General features: G+C 35.6%; 1 protein-coding gene across 4 annotated transcripts in view; it reads right to left on the bottom strand.

Annotated features, from left to right (window-relative positions):
• EFL1 (elongation factor like GTPase 1) overlaps nt 1-18,090 on the bottom strand; it is a 92,364-nt gene that overhangs the window by 42,526 nt on the left and 31,748 nt on the right. The window lies entirely within an intron of this gene.

Raw genomic sequence — 18,090 nt, 5'->3', positions numbered from 1 at the left:
TTGTCTTTATCATATGCAAAAAATTACCTAAATTTGGTTCCAGGTATCAACGCCAATATTTTAAAACATAGTCAAGTCAGCAGCTGTTCCTCATCTTAAGCCAAAAACCCAGAAGTAACAGCCCCTCAAACATTACCTTTATCTTTCCATAACCAGAATTAAACAAGTCTTTATAAATAATACATTCTTAGAAATTTAGATTGTAAAACCTGTGAGGAGAAACTAGAAGTTTTACCTATGCTTGCTATTTTGTTTGGTATACATTTKCTATTTTCAATTCATATAGTCTGGACAATGAAATTAGACTAGCTATTAATAGATAAGYATAAATGAAACTTACACTGCTTGGGTTGCAATCCCCATAGAATAGTATTTTTAGTAAATATTAGCTTTTCTAAAGATTTACTAAATGATAAACAACTACACACAATCTAACCTTTCAGTCTAAACCATCCAGGGCTGCCCCTTTAACACTGTTGCTCAGCAGTGCTCCACAGAGTTTGACATCAGTTAATACTCCTAAATTTAGCTCTGCCTTAACTCCCCCCCACAGTTCACAAACCAGACAAAGCCAACCTTATGACTCACAGCCTTTTACAGGCCAAACAGCCCTCACAACACTTTTGCAGTTTAATGTGAAGCATGAAACAACATCAAAATCTCAGAAAAATATTTAGAAGCTAAAACAGCCTTTATTAAGAATCTCTTGACCTGTAACATTCTCCCCCCCCCCTTTTTTTTTTTAATAAACAGGATTTCAGTTCTCTGCAACTGTGTTCAAGTACAGTGGGACTGGGTGCAAAATTAATCTGAAACTGGTCTTTCTCACTAACACTCCCATGCCTTCACTAAATCCTCCTTTTTCTGAATTCCTTGAAGAAATCTTGGTAACAACAGACCATGGAAGCCAGAGAGAAACACACAAAGTAATAAAAGGCTTTTGTGGCTAGTTCGAATGTAGAAGTAGAGGCACTGCACAACCACAGATGGCATTTATTGCAAGAATGCTGTATATTGTGAGCAATAGATCTATTACTCAATAAGATAAACACTTCTTCACGTGCGGGTGTGAAAGCATGTAATACTGCTCTCTCCATTACACAGACAGCCTGGCTAAGATTAGGAAGTGTCCTAGCAGGAATTTAAAACACATTCAAATAAATTGTCTTCATGGATTAGTGGTTTACATTGCATAAACTATGCCAGTTAGAAGAGTTTTTGAATTTGCTTAGGTTGTGATTTACTAAAATATTCTCACATACTCTATTTTATCAACATTGGATAACCAAGGTAATCAAAAAGAGAAGTTGAGGTTCAAAGAGTAACAGATGAAAAGGCAGAGAGAAACGGGAAATCTGCAGCAAAAACCTGAGGCTGGGGGGAAAACGGAGGATTTCAGAGTCTGTTAACACTCCAGAGACAGGCTGACAGAGCTCAGGACAAATTTCCACAGTCTGGTTATTACTTTGGGTAGAAGGCAATTAGTGCAGACATGTGAAAGTTAAAGAAATATCCAGAGAGGAGAGTTTTTCCATCTCTCTCTAAAATAAAACAGTAGTTTTTCTCAGGACAAAGAAAGTATCAAATAAAAAAGAAAGCAGCTAAACACTATCTTTTAATGACAGCAGCTTTAGTCAATGCTATATGGCCTCTGAAATCAACACATTATTTCCAAGCTGAGCTAATGAGAAAAAGTAGGTGCCATATTGGTTGAAGACTTTTGGCTTTCAGAGTCCTCATTTATTTTATTTAGAGTCAAAACATTAGTAGATTTTATGCATGAAGAAATGCACATCAAAACAATAATGTAAAGTTTTGAATACACTGAAAGTGTGGTATCCATACCTTTACCCAGAACTGAAGTAACTATACATCTTATGAAAAACAGTGTCTTCTGGCTTCGCATTAAGTGGGAATTAGAAAATAGTTTACAGGATAAAACAAGTTACCTGGTTCCYATCTCCTTTCTAGTCAAGAAACATTTGGAAATTTATATTACTACTTTCTTCAACTAACCTGGTTTGTAAAGGAATAATAATTATTCTAAAACAAGCAAAAAAAAACAAAAAAAAGCCCCAAAACCCACAAACACAGTGTYGATTTTAAAATCACTGTTAAATTCATTTAGTGCAATATTATTACTCAAGGACTTCCTAATCATGTTAAATTAAAACATGGTCCAGCAAGTCCCTTTAAATTTTAATAATGGGAGACATTAATTCAATGGAAATAAGCAAAACACTTAACTGCAGCAGCTTTTAAGTAATTTAAGCTTCTTATAGTCCACAATCATCATTATTAGCCCATTGGCCACAACAGTCAGGAACAGAAGTCACTGTGGATATCCATACATGAAAATATTTYATGCCTTTGATATGATTATCCAGGCAGGTGACCTGTGTTATTTAAAAGRTGTGTTGGGAAAGCACACTGTTCTGCTTGAAACTGAAACAGCATAAAGCAGCAGCACTGTAAATGAAGCATGGCAAAGGAAAACCTATGTTAGAAATYAAGATGCACACACATCTAAAATACCTCTCTAAGGCACAGAAGACAGAAGTTATCTGAACTGATAGTTTACTGTAAACTTAAAAAAAAAAACCAACACCCTGCATGCCTTTGCAGTTCCACACTTCACTAAGAACCCAGATTAAAGACATCCCTGATACAGTATGCCAAATACACTATTGTTTAGTTTTAGGAGGAGGGAAAATTTGCTCAGAAGTATAATAAGGCTTGATACTATGACAAATATTTACATTTTATAGCTACCTTTTAGTACATCAATTGACCACCTTTGCTAGGAAACTGGAAAGCTTAATTCATCTGATAGAAATTGAACTATTTCTGACCAGAAYAGATGAAGGACAGGCAACTGATTAAAACCACAGACTTCTTTTCAAACATGTCACTATCTGATGAAAGAACACCATCATAGTAACATGACAAATGTATTTTCCATACACAACATTACAGAACTTAAAACTCATCAAGATTAAAATTTCATTTCTGCTTTGGTAATTGAACATATTCATAAAAAAATTGATTTATGGTGTCTTTTTATTTCTGACTTGCTATACATGCAACATATTCAAACATATTTGTGTAGCTCCASTGATGTCAGTGTCATCACACCACATGAACAGTGTCATATGGAAGTTCTGCTGTTCTTTAATACCCACACTGAAAAAAACCCACTTTGTTAAGATAATGACTAGCACCGAACAACAGCAAATCAAACTGAATTGACTGAACTARCTTAAAGAAATTGTGTACCCTGGTATTTTTTCAGCTATTTATTCTGTTCAGAAATCTTTCAGAATTCAACACTGACGCATTTGCATTAAAACGCTTTTTGGAATGGTAAATGGACAGATATACCAATATAATAATTTATTATTGATTCTAGCCTCCTCCACTGCCCTGTTCTGTACAGAAATCTGACACTCTTCAGACACAAGAATGTCTYCCCTATACACTTAAGTCTGCATTCTCACTAAAATATAGATGGTTAATTGTTCAAGTACAGTTGCTAAAATCATCATGTTTAAATCAGTGGCAGAGCCACTGAAAACAAGGCATATCATAGGTTAATTCTCCTTTACTAGAATTAGTTTTCTGTGTGTGTCTTCTGTGGAAGTTTGTAGTCAGAAATACTTACAGAGACCACAGCTACCCAACATTTACTGAACAAAGTTTTATATTTGTATATGCAAGTAGTAAATTTGAAATCTGATTCAAAAGTTGTATCCATACACTTGGGCAACAGAAATGTTAATTCTTGGGCAATCAAAAACATACAGCACAGCCTGAATTTCAAATATAAGATTCCTAACACTACTCRCAAGCAATCTCAAACCAATAATTATTTATGGAAAACTTGTATATACAGTCCCTAATTTGGCTACATTAAGTTATCCCCARCTTAAAGCCTGTGCTTGAAGTGATTATTTTGTATGTATTTCTGAAATGACACTGCAGGTTCATTGTTTTAATCTTAGAAAACGCATGGCCACATGAAACAGAGGAAACGAAATTCTTTTAAATAGCTTTCTTAAATTTTAAAAAGATGTATAGCAAACTACTGCAAAGAGAATTCTCCAGTTTAATTCAGAAGTAGGAAAACAATCCTAATATCACTTTGTGCAGAGGRATAAAAGATTCAGTTATATAATCTATACAGATCCTTGTTAAATCAGGCAATTTACACCTCTGTTGAGAGCTGAACCTTAAAAATGAATTCCTCAAGTTATAAACGCYTGCTGGCTCACTCAGTCATTTACTCCAGCACACCAAATTCATCACTGAACAGAGGCTTCCCAATTCATCATACAATATTCCATAGCTGCACTAACAGGCAGGATATTCTTATGTATGAAATTCTGACAACATGGAGTACAAAACCAAAATAACTCTGGTTCATCTACCATAGATCCTCATTTATAAGCAGATAGAAAAGTCTCTTGAGACAATTAATCAAGGCAAGTTAAATGAAATTCATTAGAAGCACARGATAAGAAAAGGGACAGGAGATGGCTATACCATAAACAGCCACTTACTAAACAAAACTGACATTCTACTTCAGAACAGGGTACTACTGGATAAAAAAAAAAAAGCTCAAAGTAATTTTTGTAAGTAGACTGGGGCGTATATAAAATTTTGATGTATATCCTCAAAATCATCACTGACATATGTCAGCACATTAGAAAAAAATCCCACTTAAAATATTATGGATGTGCAAAGTTCATCCAGTTCTCTGAAAACTCCTATTACTTAAGGCTTCCAACTGCTACCATTTTACATTGGTGAAGTTAGCAACTTTAACATTCTCGTGCCCCTAATCTAAAGGAAATTTCTTACAGTACTGGCCAAGTAATAAATACAGTTATTTCTACAGATAACTGTTCTCCCTTTATTTGTACGTGGATATACTCAATTTCATAGAGGGACATATCCTCTCATTATAAACAGACTTGAAAAAAATCACACCCAACTGCATACTCACAAAGGAGATTTGGAGATTTTGGAGATAAGCCAGCTATTACCAGGGACCCAAAGCCACAAACGGTTAGCTTTTGAAAGGCTGCCCAGGGGCAATGACTACATAAGTCAATTCTCCAGCCTCAGACTGTTAGACAAGGAAAGGGAGCGGGGCTCCTCCAACTCTTGCTCTGAATTCTGATCCCGGGCACATTTTTAGTAAGATACTTTGGGGTAATAATTAGCAGCTAATAAATTTGAAGTCCCAAGTCCAAAAGTCACCTCCTTCTGGGGCAAAGAGGGGGATGACAAACAGAGAAGGCTGCCTGCACCTCAAACCCTCTTGCCAGTCTATTTCTAGCTCTTTTCTATTAAGCAGCTGCCTAGCATGTGCCTGCTGCTGTGCTGTGAGCTTCTTCAAGCAGCAGCGGTATGAAACTGTCCCGATTCTCGTTAGTCTCACTGCTGCCCACAGGCATTTAAGTAGCAACAGCGAGCACTGACAAGTCTGGGCAGTTCTCACTCTGGTACTATTTGGGAAAACCCAAGCATCAGCAGTCACTGAGGCTACCTACATGCAAACCCTGAAGAATCAGCAACGGTTGCTTCATGTTTGGAAGATTATCTAGAAATTCAATTTTCATTTTCATGAAAGCTTAGATTCTACAGATGATAAATAATCATAAGTTGCTTTAAAAGCAGATACAGAATGTTTTATTATTTCTTTTCAAAAAGTTAAATATTTGAATTTTTCAACATTATAATCTAACAGTGATCAAAAGCAAATTTCAAGGCACTTTGGCCAGATGAAAAGTAATATGATTTTATTTTAAATCATCTTACACAGCTCTATTTTTAAAATACCATAAAAAAAACTTATCTTCCACTAGTGGGACTAAATACATTTTTAAGATCTCACAATAAACCCCTGAAAATTAGAGCAGAGAGTCTAGAATACTGCCTGGTATAATCGGGGGGTGGAAGAGATTCCTGAGGCATAACAAAATTTAGAAGTGCATTTCTTCACAAAAAATTACTAGGCTTATGTTTTTGGTTTTTTAAGTCTTAAAAGAGCCTATCCTCAGAACAACAGAAAAAATAAAGCTACTCAAAAGGCAATTTAAAAGCTTAAGTAAATTTAAAAAAAATTAAGAAACCCTCATAAGGAAACTATAAACCATTCAAAGTATTTTTCCCCAAAAACTCTAGTTATGGCAATATCACAATACCATAGAAAGTCACAGATCTCGAAGTATTACATCTCTGACCTAAGACATGCCATAATTTTCTCCTCTCCAGTGTTCTATGTTCTAGTGATATGTTGTTACTGGTTCAAAAACAACGTGATGAATCACTTATTTCTTTTGCAATCAACTTTGTCAATTCAAATTCCCTGAAATGAAATCACAAATGCAGCAATTAGTAGAAATAATAAGGCAAATCTGAAATTAGTTTATTAGCTGTGCACCATGTTGTGTTATATTGCCCAGTAAGCAACACAGATTACTCAGCCTGCCTGCTGGAACCACGCACAGCAAACAGCAGCAACTGCAAAGGGGCTAAATACACTGCAGCAAAAATACAGTTAAGAAAATGGTTTCAGTATCCAGTAATGAAAAAGGCCAGACTGGCTCAAACAATATATCAACAATTATTCCTTTAGCTCAAAGAAACAACTTSAACATATTCAATTTTTCAACAATTTAACTTTTCATAAAACACTGATTGGGTGGGAGGTTAATATAGACATAGCAATTTCAGGTAAGCACAACAGTTCATAGATAGATGCCATATGCTAACGAAATCTATTCGGTTATATATACCTTTTCCTGAATAATGCTAGATTACTATACACCAGTTAAAAATGCAAGATATCTTTTACAGAGTGATAACGTGGCAGTTAGCAATAAAAATGTTAACAAAACTGAAGACAAAGGTTTCAGTTTTCTTTGTTTCATTCACCGTTTTCCCCTAATTTCAGTAACAATCTTGAGAAAGACTGCCCTCCTGTGTTCGCTGATCTGTGCTGAGCTGTGACAGCCCATGCAGCTGGAATCACTTCAAGCCAGCTACTTTCTATAATCGCATTACTGATTCAGAGAGTGAAATTAGCCCACCAAATGCTTGCACAGAAATAAAAGGCTGGTGCAACAGCAGGACTGTTCCTAGGGCTTTCACAGAAGGTGGTAATGCTTGCTAGTTGGCATCAGGCCTAGAGAGCCATTCTGGGCCTTTAAAATGGCATCGCTGCTTGCAGCTGCTCTGTGCTCTTAACAGAGGCTGCTTATTAAAAGCTCCTAAATTGTTCGACRAAGTCCTAAAGGAATAAAATGCTTGTTAGACACCTAGTAATGAGGTTAGCTATACTTATTTTATACCAGATCTTCATGCTAACTGCAACTGTACTTCACCTATCTTTAGAAAGATGCAAAGTAATCCAGAAGGATAAAACTATAATCACCTGGAGTTTCCATATCATATTATTTACATTTCAGGAATCCCGTGAGTGCTTTAAAAATAATTAAAACTTGAAAGAACATGGGAAAACAAGCATTACGGAAATGGAAAAATTAAGGTACACAGAGGTCGGTTATACAGGAAGTCAGTCCACAGTGAGCTGACAAGAGGAATAACTTCCAGATTTCTCCTTTTATTAACATCATTTGATAAATTAAAGAAACAAATGCTCTTAATTTGATAGAGCACTCTATATTCACACTGCTAACTGCATATGAAAATATTCAGGAAATCACCTAGCCTCCTAGGAGCATTATACTGAAGTACTATAAATGTGATGGTAGGCAAAAAGCTTTTCTTTCAATAGTATTCAACAAAATAGAAAAAGCACTTCAGTGGTCATATAGGCAGCTCTAAGAAAAACCCAATCTGTGTATGTTAACAAACATCAGCCATTGCTATGATACTTATGGATAAAAAGCAGTATACATCTCAATTTTATGATTCATGTCATTCTGAACATGTGTGTGCATGCACATGGGCAACATGCWTTTATTAAGATCATTTTATTCTATTGAACAAAAAAGTATCACTTCATGATCCTTCAATTACTTATTCCAGAATAGTCTCTATCAACAACAAAAAAAAAATCATTCATTTATGTAGAAACTTAGCAGTCAATGAACACTCTTTTCAAGTACTGCCAGCACTGTTTTCAGAAACATGTTCCTTTGTTTTCCCATCAGCCATTAGCTTTAGTTACTTAAAAATAAGAATCAGGAATCTCAACATTGGAATCCTAAGGCCTTTCATCTGTACCTGATACCATCACAGAAAACACTGCTTCCTTCTGCCTGTTTAAAATAATTTTTTGCACCATCTCCAACAACCATTTTTGTTACTAAAACATCAACTTTTTTTCTTTTGGATAGAAGTACAAAAAAAATTTTTTTTCCCTTCAATTAAAGGACAGCAGCAAGAAAAATAAATTCCAAGCCAAACATTTTTAACAAAAGTAGGAAAAACAGGAAGCTATCATGTGCATCTGGAGGGCATGTGTTTGCTCAATCTTAACTTGTGAGCCCCATTTATTTTCTCCTCATATATCACCTAATTTTTCCTTTGTCACTTTGAGGATCAACCACCAAGTTCTTTTTATGCTCCTCAACCATAAAAATATCAAAACAAGTGTTATAAAATGATGCTTTTCCTATATCTGTACTTTTCCCTTGTCTGTTTTTTAAAATAAAACTATAGCTATATATTCTTACATGGGAACAAGCAAATCAGCCTTCCTCACTTCCTCTTGCTTCCTCCAGAACAGACTCRTTAATGCTTCAAAATACTTGTGTGTGTGATAGAGGCAGTCTTAACTTAGATAAAACATTCTTAACATAGGAATAAAACTGAAAACATTTAAAAGTTGTCTATAATAATTTCCTTTGTGGAACTTTTAGTGCTATTTTACTTTAAGCTATCGTTTTCCCTATTGGCACAGAAGCAGTATTTTCTTTTCATTATTCATGGAAGGATGTAATAAGTACTGCTTCCACATACCTTTCATAAACAAAAAATTTAGAAAGAAAAAAATGTTATTGTTAATTTTCTTATTTGTGTACCTGCGTTATTAGTCTTTGATAGTTTGTTAAACAATACCTAATATGACTTGGCTCACATAGAGTGCATACAAGATCCAAATTAAATCAGTTAACCTTTCACAGCTGGCATTTATAGTTTTCCTTTTTTTAAGAGAACCTAAGCACTAGTAAGAGGTACTGAGATTATTAAACTACAGATCAATGAATTCAACCCAGAGGTTCACTTCTTCTCAAACACAACACATCTGAAGAAGATACTTGCATGGTCACAGGAACCTGCAGTACCATAGGTGGTAGCCTAACAAGAGGGGAGTGCCCAGGCAAGAACCTAAGTTTCTCCAATACCCCAACGTGTTTGGGCAGCCAGAGGCCTGGCTACGCCAAGCTCCTCTGTTACATTTTTGTTGTAGAAAAGCAGGACACACAAATCTTTCAAGAGTGGGGCAGTTACAGTAGCTTGCTCTTTGCATGCTGCTAGATCAGCGGATCAGTGTTAATCCCAGAGTCACTGAAAAACATGAGACAGTCAGAAAGCCTTTGTAATTAAACGTTTAAGTACTGTTTCTTTCCTTCAAGACAAAAAAAGGACAATATTTTCAAAATAATGCATAGACTCGTGTGATCATCTAGGTCCATGAGACGATATTTTCTTTCTAGTTGTGTATTCTGACAGTTTTCAAAAGGTGAGCACAAAACAATATCTCTACTAATTTTGAGATAAAGATTAGATGACCATACAGAATTGTCACATTCAATGTTAGAGATCAGAGAGTGCTTCTATACCCGGAATTCAAGCATGATTTCGACACACCTAGTTAGAATTTACCAATATGGTAACACTGCTTCCAACAAGATAATACGGCGTCAGCATAACCACAAGACAGGCGAAGCCAGCACAAAAGTCCATATGGCCCTAAGTCAGAGCAGAAGGATACACAGAAGGCGAGCTCTGCCACAAGGATGAGTAGGTGGACAGTTTGCAAGACAAGGCACTTGGTCCCAGGAATCTCAGAGCTGAAGACCACAGGGAAGTTCAAATTCAGACCTTTTGCATGGTATGCAGTTGCTATGAGCACAATGCAGAGAAATAAGCCATTTCCTGCATCTGCCTATAAACTACTGTAGGCCTGGAGAACATGACAATCCTTCTCTTCTAGAGAGGGGCTGATCATAACTGTGCGATGTCAGATTATGTCATCATCCTTCCCAGTAACCAGCAACTCAGCAGAGAAACATGAAGTGTTTACAACTAGGATTTGAAGCAAACTCAGTTGAACTTCTGGAACTAAAAGCACAGCAACAACACTCCAACTCCTACAAGTACGTTTTGTCAGCCAACCCCTTTTTTTTTTTTTAAGGGTTATATTTTTATTTTTACACAATCTGTCATGCAACTGAATCATGCCAAATGCCTACATTGCCTATATTTCAGTTAAGATAAGCTTGGCAATGTATTTTTTGAAGTAACTTCCTCAAAATTAAAATCAGATGCTTTTATAAATTATCAGACTGGGCTGGGGGAGGGGGGGAACCTCCCATATATTAACCCAAGGATTAAATTTAACTACTGATATATGTCTGCACCTACATCTGATCCACAATTTCAGGTTTTTTGCAATCTCAAAGAAATAGCCCATTCAGTTTACTACATGGATTATGCTCCAAATACCAACTTATTCTCAAAGAATTTTCATTGCACTGCTCTGTACTTTCAGCAGGAATCTTGCTGCTTCATGTACTGGGATCAACTTTATAATACCATAAGACATACTCAGAACTTGGTTCCATCAGAAACCTTCTTTCAGGCTGATTCCTAGACTAGACTTTAGCTCAAGGATGACTGCAGTCTACCTGATAATTTCATTCTTTCATTTGAAATCCTTAAAAATGCAGGAATAACGGCTAAACATTGAGTTGAAATACAATAAACCTACATATTCTTAAAAACAATGGTGACTACATGCAACATGTGAGCACCATATCAAGCAAAAATTTGTATCTGGAAGACCATATTGATTCAGTATTAAGCTTCACAAAGTTTATTAGCTAATTACATTTTTCTCTATAAACTGTTATTTGCATATGGTTTAAATTGGAAATATTCTAATGTAACCCATACATTTACCTCAAGCAAAGATTTTTTGGCGTTGCATTCTAAAATTTCAGTTTGCGTGGCTATTAAATAGCTTGCATATGCTGATCAATTTCAGTTGTAATGTGCGTCTTTAAAGGTCTATATTTTTTCGTATTTATGTTATCAAAATCACTGTAAAAAAATATGAAGCTCCACAATATTTTGGAATATACTGTTTCTCAAAATTTATCTGTAATAGTACAACTTTGGTAGAGTCAAATGAAAAGTGTGCAGCTACTTTCCACTTGACTTCATGCTTAAAACAAAAGTGTTTTCAGTTGAACAGACGCGACAATGGAACTAAGTGGCTGAGACACTGCGGCTTCTGGTCATTTTATGGAAATTCCACAAGTCATTTTCCTTTGCTAAACCTCCCCCACAGAAATCAGACATATGATACTGATAGCTCCACTTTCATCAGTCCACTCCACTGAGTTCTCTAAAAGAAGCTCAAATAAAAAAATCTCTATAACCTATAAAAGCAGAGAAGTCCTGAGGCAATCTTAGGGAAATGCAAACATAGGAAATGCAACACAAGTCTATTTTAAGAATATTTTATAAATTAAGACTCCTTGAGCTTTCCCACCATCTATATAAGGGAATTATTATTCATTCTCCTTCTACAGGAGAAAGTAACTGAGGCAAAAAATTCATACCTAGCAAATCACTTAAGGAATTCTAGAACTTTTCTTGACTAAATCCCGTGAAATTCTAACCACTTGAATGGAACCCAACACTGAGCTTAACTATCAAACATTTTATTTTCAGCACATTAACCTGTTCACCCTATTTAGGTGATACCATGTACATTCCAAGTCCCAGAGCTTAATGAACAGACTAGAACAGATAGACTGTTCTTATGTCTGCCTTTCACTCAACAAAAGAGTAACTTGAGAGCACTTTTTGTTCATGAGCTAAGGAACAGTTTGGGAGACATTAGAAATGCAAGGATAGAACGGAAGGGCTTCCCAGAAAAACATCCAAACCTTCTGTCACCCAAAAGATTACTTAATCATATCAAGAACATTCAAGAGTAGTTTGTTGACAGAAAAATTGTGTGCATTTAACTTCTTACGGACAAAAAAAAACCCAAAAAACTTCTTATAGATTCATATCGAGATTTGAAGCAAAGTTCTCCAAGGCAGACCTTATTTCATCCGGAAAACATTTTATATCTGCAGCTGATATTGTTTCACTCTCAAAACTACACATAAAATTGCATACAAATACATCACAACCAGTGATAAAATTAGTCACAGCTGTAGTTGCTTATGGTTTCTGTTCACAACAAAAGATTTATCTTTGAAAACATGAATTTCCAGGGAGGATGCCTGTTTGCTTCCCTTCTGCTTAATTCTTCAAAACTAAGCTAAATATTTAAGTAATTGTGTATACTTGCAGGATTCAGTCTACCATATTATGGGAGTAAAGCATTAGCTTGCTCCAAGTAATTTTCTTCAATCAAAATATTTCAGTAATTATTTCACCTCACCTTTGATTCAAGACAGAGGCTGTGGCTTTTTTTTTTTTTTAATTTTCTAGAATTACCATGTTGTAATATAAAAGTCAGATTATCATGGAACAATAAGGAAGGGTGATTAAACCTCAGTTAAAAAAAATAAAACCAAGGAAAAGAAAACCCTGCCTGAAGTGACTATAAAGACAGTTTAGGGCATTTAAATAAACAAGAAAACAAACAAGGATGAGATTAAAGGAAACCCTGATTTCTGTCCCCCAGTAAATACACTCATTTAGTCCTTTAACAGAAGTCAAATTAATCTGTAAAACACACAAAGTGCTAAGTCTCCCCTAATTCCAAAACCTTTGCAATTTTCAAATTTTTATCTTATATTCTTTATTTAAAAGCAACAAATGAATACTGAACACTTTCAAAAGTGAAATATTCAAAACAAGCAACTATTCACCTATTCTGATTACCTGTCTTTTGTGGTACTAACAAACTCCACATTACTTATGCGAGCTTAGAGACACAAAAGGGGGAACTTGCCCATCAGGAATTGTCACAGCTCGGTCTTTTCCTATTCTACAGGAGACAGGACTGACACCAGGTAATTATTCCCCCTACTAGGCAGGAAAGATCTGCCCATCATGGACAAGTACCAGCTTCCTGACAGAATTCCTACGGCTCTTAAAAAGCAACATACCTTAGAGAAAGAGAGGAGGGCTCCAGGACAAGAGAAGCAACTTTGACCTGGTGTTGCTGATAGATTTCCCATCTTTCTTTGCTTTCTTAGTCTGCAATTTGGGGCCTAACAGAAACTGAGAAAGGGTATCAAAAAGAGTGTATTGAAGAAGACAGCCATAATGCTTTGTCTGGAGAATGTTCTAAAAAAAATGAACTACTTGAAGCGATGGGTCTAGAAGATAAAATGGCAACCTTATAGACCTGGGCCGTTTGGGGTCCGGCACGTTACAACACTCCAATGAGATATCTAACCTGTTTAGAATAGGGCTAAACTAATCCTGTACCTGTTCAATAGCAACAAAACATCCTTGCAACAATTCTCTGAAAGGGCCTGAGACACTGTGGAAGCTTTGGAGCATGCTTTCTGCAGGTGAACATTTAAAAAGCTATTCCTTAAAAAGGAAGCTTAAAGAAAGAAGTAGGCAGTCCAAAGGGATCTTTGATGCTGAAGTAGAAATAACCCTACATAAACAAAAAAAAAAAGTAGAAAATACCCAAATTAGCACAAAACTACCCTGCCCTTAAAAAAAAAAAAAAACGGAAAAGAAAACTTCTTTCTTTTGAAAAATAACAACCAAAAGGCAATATAGTATTTTAAAATAATAGCTAAACAGTTTATAAAACTTTCATTAGAAATCTACATTGCTCACAGTCAGTGGCAGGCCCCTCTCTGTGCTTCTAACTCCTGAAACAGTACATTGAGATACATGATTTATTTTTGTATCAGCACTTAACATTCTTCCTAATTAAACTTCAAGATATTTTTCATAGCCCGTTTCAATTTCCACCATGTTTTTCAGTCAGCAGTTTCAACTAAATACATGTATCATTTGAAACCAAAGGGCACATAGATAGTCTACTATAACCTTATCTGCTGCTCCATTAACCAGCTCCTCCTCCCCCAAGGTGTCTGCTCATTCAAAGCGGTACCAAGCAGAACTCTGTAGTACCAGTTACCAAGTAAAATTTTCTGTCTGCTGGCACGGGGCCTCTAACAGCAGTGCAGGAAAAAAGTCTGCAAAATAAGGCAGTGCTCACTTTCCTCAGAAGGCACTTTCTTTGCCTACTCCTCTGCTGTTCACGGAGTGGGCAAATCCACAGTGCTTGTAAATAACAAATCCTATAAACTGGATGTTTTTGTCAGGGACAGGAATCTTACTCTTTTCTTAGAATATTCTGACAAATAAGTTTTAAAAGATTTATTATGAAGACTTTGCTATTATCCTTGATCCCTAAGAATGTTTCAACTTGCTTATTTTAAATTTAAGTCATATCTCACCTCCTACCCAAGGACTGTAAAAAAAAATTATATATATATATATAGCAGTCACATAGTTTGCAAAGAAGTAAAATTGTAAGTTATAAACAGCTAGGTTGAAGAAGGCAGTACTCAGATTTTGCCATATTAATAGAAATGGACATACCACTCAAGAGTTCTTGACAAATAGTTCTGACAAAATATTTTGGCAGCAAGATTGCAATACAAATTAAGAAAAAGTAAAGTGGAGTCTCACTCTAACTTCCAGGAACTCGGAATAATACCAGGAAATAACTTTCTAAAGCTTCCTAAAATGGCTACACACATTAGGCCAGGAGATAGCATTRTTTTTCAGCTCTGATTGGTCTTGTGTTCTCTTTGGGACAGCTCTGCAGTTCAAAGATCGTATGCTTTGTTACCTTTTCCTCTTACAATATTTCACTACAAGTTTCTGAGATTCTTTAACAACTATGAGATTAGTATTTTAAGGAAATATTAATGGAATGCAAGGACCAAGCAATGAACTCTTGTTATCTGCACTAATACAACTTAGATATCAAGCCATTTCTCTGATCATTACACCTTAGAATAAACCAGAATAAACGGTATAAAGGCTGCTCATTAGGGTCAAGAAGAGATTCTGCTTGTAAGAAACAATCTATAAATAATAGAAAAAAAAAAAAAAAGGAAAGAAAAAATATATATACCATGAGTTTTAAAAGTGGAAACAGGCAGTCATGACTAATTGTGTGTTCCATCTGGCAATAATTTAATTACACAGAGTAAAACTACTAAGCTTTCAGAAAAGCTTACTTAATTTACTAGATAATCTACAATAATTTCCTTATATGGCTGGAGAGAAATCACTGCTGTATGCTTTGAAGCTGGAAGATAAATGATCTTTGAAGCACAAGTCACTGCTACTAACTGGAATAATAAAAGCCTTGCATCACCAGTTGTTACAGAACGCTTTATATGAAGGTATCGTATTTTCTCCTGAATGTGGTACATCAAGTCAGAAAAGGTGTTCCTTGAATCTATGCAGATTAACAATGCACGTTATGGGGAGATGGGAAAAACAAATGAACCAGAATGGCTTTTAGTCCTAAAAACACTCTATAATGATACCAGATTTAAAAAAAGAGGAGGGAGGAAGGAAGGGAGGAAGAGAAAAAAAACTTGAGCTTGTATGCTCTAGATAAAAACGAAAACATGTTTGTCAACATAAAAAAGTGAAATACCAGACATAGTTTGGCTAAGAGCTCTGTGTGTCAAATCTAAGCTTGAAATTTTAATGAATTCCTTTAAATATGACCAATCTTGTGTCACCATTTAGAACTTTTTTTATTACTCAACTAATATGCTTTTCTTTACAGAAAAGCTAGGCCCCACTCTGCAGTGAACACTGCACACAACTTTTTGTTAGATTTAATCAGTTACAAAAGCACTTCTTGAAATTTGGTACAACTCTTCACATGAATTAGGCAATATAACTCTCATGATATATTTTTCTCCACAGCAGGCAGCAACAGGAATATTTATTATTTACTATTCTGCAAGCATAAAGAGAATTTTTTTTTTTTTGAAGAGTGGTTATTTCTTTTGAACTCTTAATCACATTTTGTCCTTTGAAGTAAACAGAATGTATGATATTTACTACTTTTTTAATACTGAAAAGGGTCAACATGGGCATCCAGACAGGAGCAAGGTCTAATTCAGAATTTTAACATACTAGACTTACAAATAAAACTCACATTCACCAACTGCTTATGGTCTGAATGCCAGGGACATGCTAACTGGAACCAGCATGATGAACCGCCTGGATTAACAAAATCCAATTCTGAAAGAGTACATCTATTTGTATTTTTTTTACTAAAATACACCAGAACTCAAAGTAATTATAGTTTTGGTCTTCCACAAACACCGGAATAGGTGTCATCTCTTCCAACTTGTCCCAGAAGTCAGAGAAACAATACAGCAGGATATCTCCCATGACCAAGTGCTCAGTCTACGTGTCAACTTAATGGCTGTGCTTCCTTTGAAAAACCTGGCTAACATAACATAGATGAAGGGGCTGGAGCATCTCTCGCACAAGGAGAGGCTGCGAGACCTGGGACTGTTTATCCTAGAGATGATAAGACTAAGGGGGGATCTTATCGATGTGTATAAAGATTCTTCTCAGTGGTGACCAGTGACAGGACAAGAGGCAAAGAGCACAAATTCACAGGAAATTCTTCTGAACATAAGAAAACACTTTTCCCACAGTGAGGATGGTTGAACACTGGAACAGGTCGCCCAGAGAGGCTGTGGAGCCTCCATCCTTGGAGATACTCAAAACCCAGGACTGCGTCCTGCACAATCTGCTCTAGCTGACTCTGCTTGAGCACGGGGGTTGCACCAGACRATCTCCAGAAGTCCCTTCCAACCCCAACTATTCTGTGATTGAATGCAGTTTTATACATATCCATTAATAAATGATGCCAGGAAAACACATACCCCTGCCATGATGATTTTTTCACAGAACTTGATTTTAAAGTCTTAGACTAATACATGAACTAGAATCTCTAAATGCCCAAACTCAGCTTTCCCCTTCATAATACATGAAATACATCAGTCATTCTGGATCTACCATTGCTACTCTTCTTAAATCTTGTCACAGTTTACAAAAATAGCAGGAATCCAACTACCATTAAAAAAAACAAAAAAAAAACCCACAATGACATACTGCTATCAGCAGTCATTGTATTTACTGGAAAATTTCAAAACAAACTAGTCCTTCTAGCTCAAATTGTCCTATTCTAAACCTCACAGTTGCATTAGTCCCAATTCTAAATCTAAATCTAACCAAGATTAGGAACAGATTAGAAAGGTATCTGCAGAACACAGCAAGAGCTGTTTCCAGTGCAACATTCTACTTTGGCCAAAATTGCAGCTTATTCTGTTTTATTTTTTTAAACATTGCCCAAAATTGTACTATTTTTTCTGAAAATGTTTCTTCAACACTTTAGAAAATATTGACCAAAACATTAAGAGATTATTTTATATTTCCAAGAAAGGTCTAAACATTCAGAGGGTCAATTGAATTTCCCACAATTYATGAGGAAAAGGCAAATAATGACTTCTAGAGATGTTCACGTACAAATGATCACAAAATCTGGCCATTTTAATTATTTATTTTATTTATTTATTTCTAATTAATTTTGTATCTTGTATTTATAAATTCCATATCTGGAGAATCATTCTGCCTAACAACCAAATGGGCATTTCTCTCAAGTTTCTTTCAAGTTTTCTATTATAATACTGTGAATTCTGCAGTCTTCGTGAAGTTACTTAGCCTGGGACCATGAAATAATTTCATTAATTGCTTTTACTGCCTAGAACATTTTCCACATGTAAATAATATAAATCTACATATAAGCTTTTAACTTTTTAAAACTTCAGTGAAGTATGCACTTAA

The sequence above is a fragment of the Apteryx rowi genome, unplaced genomic scaffold (assembly GCF_003343035.1).
Source record: "Apteryx rowi isolate R43461 unplaced genomic scaffold, aptRow1 scaffold_17, whole genome shotgun sequence".
NCBI lineage: Eukaryota > Metazoa > Chordata > Aves > Apterygiformes > Apterygidae > Apteryx > Apteryx rowi.
This window is presented reverse-complemented; position numbering and strand designations above follow the sequence as displayed.